The sequence below is a fragment of the Ursus maritimus genome, unplaced genomic scaffold, assembly GCF_017311325.1.
Source record: "Ursus maritimus isolate PB19 unplaced genomic scaffold, ASM1731132v1 scaffold_35, whole genome shotgun sequence".
Classification (NCBI taxonomy): domain Eukaryota; kingdom Metazoa; phylum Chordata; class Mammalia; order Carnivora; family Ursidae; genus Ursus; species Ursus maritimus.
The window spans coordinates 20,967,784-20,977,527 of NW_024426119.1; positions in this window are offsets into that span (position 1 = coordinate 20,967,784).

Here is a 9,744-nt window from a genome sequence, read left to right on the forward strand (position 1 = left end):
GGATTGGAAGGAGCTGCCACAGGAGGCCACAAGTTGCCTCCACAGGGAGGCTACGTGCTTTGGGGATGTCGTAGAGGGATCTGTTCATCCCATAAGGGGTTGGAGTGGTTATTGCTCAGGCCCCTTCCCACTCTACTGTTCCGTGCCCTGGAATCGTCGCACGTTAGCCATAATGTATTCCAGAAAAATGAAGGAACTTCAGACATGGCAGGTACTGCCCGTGGGTGAGGAATGAACTGTTGTGCTCCACGAGGAAGGAAAGGTTGAGATAAGGAAAATGACTCCACGGGCCCTCCAAGTGCTGCTCCAAGCCCCAAGTTTTTTTCCTTTTGTTTCAGAGAGGCTTTAAGGAAAAGACAATGCTGGTGAGAAGGTCCACCTTCTTCCAAATCTGGATTTAACTGGTTAGTATTTTACAGGCTCAGGTGAAGAAACATCTACCTTTTCGGGAGGCTGAGAGTTTGAGGATCTGACATATACAGAGTATAGCAGCCATTTCTATCCTGTTTCCTCTGCTGTTTAGAAAGGGGTCTTGGGAGCCTGGATGGTTGCAGTTAAGCGTCAGATTCTTGGGTTTGGCTCAGGTTGTGATGAGGTTGTGAGATCTAGCCCCATGGCAGGCTCCATGCTCAGTACCAAGTCTGCTTGGGATTCTCTCTCCCTCTCCCTCTGCCACTCCTGCTTGTGCTCTCTCTCTCTTGCTCTCTCTCTCTAAAAATAAATAATAAATCTTTAAAAGGAGAAAGAAAAAAGAAAAGAAGAACACGATCTCACAGACCACCTGATCGAAACTCTTCATTTTTTTAGATGAGGAAACTAACACCCAGGAAGGTCAACTATGTATCCCAAGGTCATACTGACAATTACTAGCAGAGCTGGACCTTGAGCATTGGTCTCCTGGTGTTTTATCCGGTGGTCTTTCTTCCACCAAAGACCATTTTTATCCACTGGGGATACAAATACCAATTTCTCCAACAAATCAATGGCATGGAAAGTGAATAGATTAAAAGAGATTTAAGAGAATCCGCTAAATGCACTGATTGGAACTTGTTTAAATTCTCATTTAAAAAAAACAAATGGAAAAAATACATTTTGGAGACTAGCAAAACTGAATATGAACTAGGTAGTAGATAATATTATTTATTGACATTTGTATTCAATTTGATAATGGTATCAGGTGTATATAACTTTTCTTTAAATTCTTATCAGTATGAATGCATATTGAAGTATTAACTTACAAAACATGATGCCTGGGATTTGCTTTTAAATACTTTTAAAAACAGGAAAATGGGGGGAGTGGTAATGGATGAAATAAGATAGGTAAATGTTGGTAATTCTTGAAGCTGGGTAACATGGGGGCTTATTAAGCTATTCTGTCTATTTTTGTATATACTTGAAAATGTCAATTTTTGAAATATTTAAAAAGAAAAAAATTAATAACCCAGACTTAAGCCTGGGCAAGTTGAAAGCACCACCTCTCCTCTGTCTCCAGCTGAGCAGCAACGGAGATGGAAGTGGGGGAGGTAGCCAGGGCCTGGATCACCGCTACTCTCCTGAGTCCTTCACTCCCCCCACCTTCTGCTGAAGATGCTGCGGGGGAGGGGGTCACACTGTGCTTTATATCCATTTGTCCATACTTAATTTAACAGAAAACTGGAAACTTTTCAGTGAAATAGGCCTGTGCTGTATTTTCCAGACTCTAACGCTTTGTTAAAATTTTTAAAATAAAAAAATATAATTGGAAAAACCCTCACACTCATCGCATGCACAATATCCTGGTAATTACCAGATAGTGTTAGGGTTCATCAGTAGTTTATTCATATGACCAATTCTCACCCTCCCCTTGTAGTGTGTCTTCTACACACACATACACACACACACACCATGAACCATCAACTGTATAGGAACCCAGTTTGTTTCCACCTTAATGACAAGGAGGAAGACCTACCACTGGATCCAAATGGAAACTTGTCTGTAATATGGAATCAGAGTGTGGTTCGGCTTCGGACTGTATCTCTTCCCCTGTTAATTCTCTCAAGAGACTTGAGTAAGTTGTGCTTTCATAATTAAATAAGTTGTGTCTTTGTGGAAACATACTAAAATAACTTTGGACTTGAATCTATTTACCACTGCAATCTTGATCTAATAGCTTACAATAGTGACTCCTAGGGCATTTACAGGCCTCCATCCAGTAACTTTGGGAAAGACAATAGAGATGAAGGAGACAAAAAGGAAATACACACACACACACACACACACACACACACACACACACGTCAACACAGCCTTGGGAAATTTCTTAAAATGATTAGGACTACATAAATTACCTTCAACCAAAAAGGTTGTGATCCTAGCACACTTGCTCCCTTCCTCATCCTAACCATCCCCATCTCCTTTTACTGCTGTCATTTCTCTGGTCCATGATTTTTCCATACCAATGATGCTGTCAGCCATCACAGAGATCCCTTTGATAAGTCAGAGCCTTGTGAAATATTATTGTGGCCAGTGTTATTGTGGAGGAAACAGGAAGAGAAGCATGACTCAGGTTTGGACTCCTGGAAATAAAGCAGGGACACACGAAGTCATGGGTTTGATTCTAGGACCCCACATACTGAAAGAAAGCATTCATTAATAATTGCTAAGGAACGCACCTCCAGGCCTTATTCCCCTGTAATGCAGACCCAGTGTGGATTGGAGTTAATGTGACTGCAGAAACCACATCTCCCCCTTCTTTGTGTCTCCCACAAAACTCGGCATAGTACTTTGTACCTCATAAGAATTCACTAAGTGAATAATAGATTGCATTGGAGAGTTGCTATTTGCAATCTTGCACCAGGCACGAGATTCCCAAGACTCAACATTGCTAGTGCCAATGGAAATTCATCCTGCTCAAAACTGTATACAAATGCAATGGTTTTGTAACCCTAAAGTTTCAAAAGTGTTATTTCCAATCAGAAAAAACAAAGGTATTTTTATCCCATTGCATCTTTCAATTTAAGATATTGTATTAGACTGAAATGGAAATTATAACTTTTATTCAAGAGGTATCTCTTCTAGTCTCATTCCATTAGTTACAACGAAGCCCCATCATTGAAGATTTTATTGCCTTGCTGGGGGAGAACTTGTGATGAGTGACTGACTTCCACAATTAGCTTAGGGAACAAGACTCATTCATTGAATCAAAGAAAAAGTGTATCAAGGAAAGAAAAAAATCATCAAAGAATACCTCTCTGAGCTCACTGTTTTTGTTTTTGTTTTTTTCTTTCCTTGAGACTACTAGCATCCCTCTTGGAAATGAGGTAACACTCAGAAGATGGACCTGAGTGCTCAAGGGGTTTTAGTGGGTCTGCAGCATTCATTAAGAATTGATTGTATACAAGTGCTTCAATGGGATAGCTGTGGCTGAAGAACTCACTGCAGGCCTGGCCCATGCAGGCTTTATATGAGAAGCTTACTATCTCATCAAGAAGACCTAAAAGAGAGGAGAAGCATTTTTTGAACTAAAGAAAAAGTGGCATAAAAACTAATAGAAAATAATAAAATGCTGGGGTGCCTGGGTGGCACAGCGGTTAAGCGTCTGCCTTCGGCTCAGGGCGTGATCCCGGCGTTATGGGATCGAGCCCCACATCAGGCTCCTCCGCTATGAGCCTGCTTCTTCCTCTCCCACTCCCCCTGCTTGTGTTCCCTCTCGCTGGCTGTCTCTCTCTGTCAAATAAATAAATAAAATCTTTAAAAATAATAATAATAATAATAAAATGCAAATGAAATACCCAAGGGACAGGGAGAGTTGGATTAAGGCCACAGTGAAATCAACATAGGCAATAACAATCCCTTCCATTTGTACAATACTCCTCAGTTTTTAAATATTCACACCTATTATCTCTTTTAATTTTCAAACAATTTTATGAAGCAGGCTTTATTTCCCCCAATTTCTCAATGAGAAAACTGGGTCCCATGTAGGTAAAGTGATGTGACCAAAGCCCCTGAGCTAGTAAGTAGCAAAGCTGAACAGAAAATGACTCAGAGTTCTAATCTGACTTCTAGCCATTGCTGTTTCTGCTTCTCCACATTAGCACTCACCACTGTGTATCTGTGCAGAGCTCTACTTTAACAAAGTATTTTCACAGGGACTTCATCATTTGGTCCTCTCAGCAACCTGGTGAAAGAGGCAGAGCAGCAATTCCCCCAGGAGAGCAAACTAAAAAGTTGGTGAGCTTTCCTGCTGGAAGTCACCCAACCAGAGATTGTCAGTGCATCCTGACTTACAGCACAGGGACCATTCCTTCACAATTAACTGTGATTTCATGGCCGGGGTGAGCAGGAGAAAGGACAAGCGCAAATGGGGGAAAGTGCACTTTCATTTCTTCCTGGATCTGTACCCACAGGTAACAGTTCAAACCATGAGACCAGAAGAGGAGAGGGACTGAGATACAAACCAGCCTGTTCTCCCAGCAGCTTCCTTACTTTTCAGAGCATCAGGAATGGTGGGGCTTCCTCATATCTTCCCCACACCCCAAATCACCCTGGACCTCTTTGCTTGGATCAAGACGATGGAGTTGGATGGTGAATTTAAATCACGTCCCCAGCTCCCAGCGCTAGCTTGTCTAGCTTGTCAGTGGAACTGCCACAGCCTCCCCTGTTTTGCATGCCCTCTGCGAAGAAGAACACAGAGAGAAAGATAACCCCCGGGTAAGCAGGAGAACCACTTTGGGAAATGTATTCCCGCAGCACCCGGGAAGGAGCAGGCTAATTGGTTCCAGAGGCGGCGGCAGCGGCGGCAGCGGCAGCACGGGCAGGTAGGATTGCGCCGTCCTTTATTGACTGGTGCAGTCACTTGTTGGAAACCCGTGTTCATTAGCTGTGTGTAAAGTGATATTAGAGGAGAGACGCTGGGTCCTGTGCTGAATGATTGAACGCCCCACCTGATGGGCGGTGCATTATGTAAAAGCCCCTGCGAGAGTAATCGAGTTACTTAAGTGGATGTGTTGAGCGTATCTGAGAGGGTGCTGCCTCGAGAATGCAAGATCAGGGGGCGTTGAAATGTGAAAGGCGACTCTACGTGAACTGAAATAAGCCCTCAGCCTTTTGAAACTGTGCATCTCCCTCTAGTCATTATCTGGAAGTAAGAGTCTTCCCACTTTACTTATGCTAACTCTTCAGGTTTCCAGGGAAAGGTAGGTAAGCGGGCACCAGGATCTGTTTCACTAGCAGACCCAGGAGGAGAGTGGAGAGGCCAACTTTTCTTCCTTCAAATATTCCTTAGTCCTCTCTGTGACATGAGGAAGCTCCCTCACTGATCCCTAGGTTTTAAACGAGTCAAAGAAATTTTTAAAAAGCTGCTAGACCAGTGATACCTCCTAGGGTGTTGCTGCTCAGGTGAGAAATAGCAACAAGTTCACAGTATTTGCCACCATGCCCCTAACTTTTAGAGGCAAAGAAGGAAGGAGAGTCTGGTTAGCATTGGCCTTGTGCTGAAATCAAACAAGCACACCAACACCCACCATGGGATGTGTGGAAGGGCCACACCTCCATCACTGACTCCACAAAATCGTGGTCATCACTCACCTTTTCTCCCTAGTTCATTACCTTCCAAACCCCCTTCCTCTTCTTTTAACCACAGCTTCCCAGTGAGACAGTGACATTCATACAAAAGCATTTCTCTGGCTCCACCCCCACCCACTTTGCAGCACCTGCAGACCCTTCCAGTTCTTCCCAAATCATCCTGAGAATCTCCAGAGGCCTTTCCTAGGTCCTCCAAACCAAACTTGTGGGGTACCAATGTCCCCTGTCCCTGTCATACTTACACAGGGTTATGGGTGGTGTCTCTCATCAGATCTTGCACAAGAAGTATTGCCTGTGTACATCCTGAAATCTAGGACTCCGGATCTCCTATGCAAATAAACCATGGCTGGGTTCTACACTTCCTACCCCAGCCCTCCAAATGTGACACATTCTAGGGAGAACAGAGCTTCAGCTCATGTCATGACCCAGCTCACTTTCAGTGGCTCCCAACCACCTATACAATGCAGCCTGAATTCTTCAGCATGGCATTCAAAGCCCCAGTCACTCTGCTTCTACTGCCGTTCATCTTCCAACTCGTCCTCACACCCAAATCATCACACCCCCATACACACTACTGTCTTTCACTGAATACACTTTGAACTGATACCTGCTCTGGGCCTTTATCCTAAAGGTCTCCTATAACTGACCTGCCCTTCCCTCTACCCTGTCAACCAGCAAGACCCAGGTGACCACAAGCTTTCCTCTTTTCACAGACAAGGTTACATCACAGTCAGTAGTGTGTGTTTCTCCCTAAAGTGTGCACTCTGGAGGACAGGGTCCACATCTTATTTATCTAGATCCTTATTGTCAATAACAGAGTGCTTCACACATAGTGGGTACTCAATGGGTGGTTATTGGATAGAAGAGGCTACAGGCATCCAAAAAATGATGCCTGCTGAAAATAATTCATTTGCATCCTAATTATGAAATCATTTATCCATTTTGTTTGTTTTAGCTGATGATGTTCAGGAGGGGAAGAAGAGAAGAGGACCCAAACTGTCAGGGTTTGAAAGACCAGGTTAGGATTGGAAAACACTTGAAGCATGGTCCATGGGAAACCCACGTATAAGGTACCTACCACCAATGGGAACCAGAGAAAACAGAGTAAAAGGAGAAACAGAGTGGAGAAAGGAGATAGTCGAAACAAAGGAGCACACACCAATTCTCAGGAGGTCTGACCCCCAACACCAACAATGCATACTTTTTATATGCTTCAGCCTTTTTCATTTCAACTTTCTTTCATAGAACAAAGAGAAGTTGGGATCATTGAATATTAAAATTATATAATCTAACCCCTTCATTTTATAGAGTCAGAAATGGAGGCTCAGAAAGGTAAATTGACTCCCCCAAGGTCACACACCAGTTAGCAAAGTGAGAACGAAACACAGGTCTCCTGGGGCACCTGGGTGGCTCAGTTGGTTAAGCCTCTGTCTTAGGCTCAGGTCATGATCCCAGGGTCCTGGGATCAAGCCCCATGTCGGGCTCCCTGATCAGCAGCGGAGTCTGCTTCTCCCTCTTCCTCTCCCTCTGCCCCTGCTTACGTGCTCTCACTCTCTCTCTCAAGTAAATAAATTAAATCTTAAAAAAAAAAGAGGTCTCCTAACTACATATGCGTATTTTTTACTAATATTATAGACTTTTCTTCCCACTTCTTTTTTTTTTTTTAATTGTATTTGTTTATTGCAGAGGAGGGGATGTGGGGGGAGGAGCAGAGGGGAGGGACAAGCAGACTGAGCATGAAGCCTGAGGTGGATCTCATCAAGGAAATCAATCCCAGGACTCTGAGATCTTGACCTGAGCCAAAACCAAAAGTTAGATGCTCAACTGACTGAGCCACCCAGGTTCCCCTTCTTCCCACTTCTTTACCAAAGAGAACTGGGAATGAAATGAAAGGATGAGGAAGGATAAGGCAGAAAAAGAGGAACTAGAAAAGAGTATTCATTCATAAATCTTTGCTACATTTCCAGTGCTACCCCAACAGTAGAAGGCTTTTGTAAATTCCCTTGCTTTCACTAAAAGGGGTAAGAAGTCATGGAATTCACAAGTGACTTTGTATCCAATTGCTGAAAACCAGCCCCTCCCCCTGCTATGTACAGACCTCCAGTCCTCCTTGCTAGAATATTGACGTTATTGTCTTTAGCACTAGTCCCCAATCCTGCCAGACTTTCCTCTCTGATTTATTAGCATAGACCCAGCACTCTAAAAATATAATTACTGCATTTAGAATGTGTTTCCTATCTATAGGCTGCAGGGTCTTAAGCAGCACATAAACTCTTCTGACACTAAATTATACATTAGGAAACCAAAATTGTGCATTCTGCAGAGCAAGCCTGGTAGCTGGATGATCCGATGAGCTACAGATTCAGGCTGATGCTCATCAGCAGCTGCCACATGAATGATGGCAGTAATCAATTTTAACATAAAGTACACAATTTACAGCAAGGGAGGCAGCCTCATAGATCTTTCTTAATCATTGTAATATGGACTATTTCCTGAGTTTTAAAATATACCCCCAGATTCTCACCCTTGATCTAGAGAGAAACTGTAGAATTTCTTTGTGCAGTTACTAATATAAGGTAAAGGAGAGGAGGAGGTATCATGTTTCTGAATGAATTGTGTCTGGGAAACGGCCTTAAGCATAGGTCCTTCAAGGTTATCCTTCTACCACTCCTTTATATCACCTTTAAAACCGCATGGGGACTAATGCCTTAAACTCCTTACAGTCTCTGAGCCCCTCTGGGACTACCAGAAGACCTTGAGGTATAGTGACTTAGGGCTTCTCCCCATTGCTGTGCAATCATGGGGAAATGGCTCTCTGTGCCTTAGTCACCTCAGCTACAAAATGGGGATAATAGCCATTGCCTGTTAGTTTTCTAGGGCCACCATAACAAAATACCACAGGCTACGTAGCTTAAACAGTATATATTTCCTCACAGCTTTGGAGGCTGAGGCCAAGGTCAAGCTGTCAGCAAGGTTGATTTCATTCTGGGGCCTCTCTCCTTGGCTTGCAGATGGCTTCCCTCTCCTGTACCCTCACATAATCTTTTCTCTGTGCTCACACATCCCTGGTATCGCTCTGTATGACCAAATTTCATTTTCTTCTAAAGACAGGAGTCAGACTGGCTTAGGCCCCACCCAAATGGCGTCGTTTTAATGTAATCACCTCTTTAAAGACCTTATCACCAAAGCCGATTACCTGTTGCGACTTCAACAAATAAGTTTTGGGGAAGTGGGGGACTCAATTCAGCCCATAACACTCCCACACTGTGATGTGATCATAAGAATCAAATGCAGTAATGAATATAAAGTGGCTAACATAGTGTCTCTATACAGTAAATGCACAGTAAACGCCAGCTATTTATAATATCACTATCTCTTGATAATATAATTTTGAGCTCTAAATAAAATTCAGATCTCATCATGTGTATTTCTTGTTTGGGAAGTTTGCAATGTCCTTGGAAGCTTTTGGCAAGACTAAAGTTCTAAACACTTGAGTATTACTTAACAAAACTCTTCAGAACCTGGTTTGACCTATCTTTCCTACCTTAGTCCATTCTTCACATACCTGATGCTCTCTGTCACTCCAGACTTGCTACTGTTCTCCAGACTTGCTGGCTCCATCACATATATGGGTACCTCTCCCCTCCACTACACACTTGGTGAACTCCTACATAGCCTTCAAACCCACACTGTTTCACCTTTCCTGTGAAACCTTTCCCCTAACCCTGAATCAAAGTCAGTTTTTCTTATCATTATACAACTAATTCTCTGCATACAAATTTACAATAGTATGTATTGCTTTGTATTTTAACTATTTGCCTATATGACTGTTTGTGGCTTATTTACTCTTTTTCACATAGTAGGTGAAATTATATTGGAATATAAAAAGAATTCTTATAGATGTTAAGATTTCATTCTTTTGATGGCTGAGTAATATTCTATTGTATATAGGTACCACATTATTATTCATTCATCTGTCGATGGACATCTGGGCTCTTTCCATGTTTTAGCTATTGTGTTCATTGCTGCTATAAACATTGGTGTGCATGTGCCCCCTTCAAATGACTATTTTTGTATCCTTTGGATAAATACCTAGTAGTGCAGTTGCTGGGTCATAGGGTAGTTCTATTTTTAACTTTTTGAGGAAACTCCATACTGTTTTCCAGAGTAGCTACATCAGTT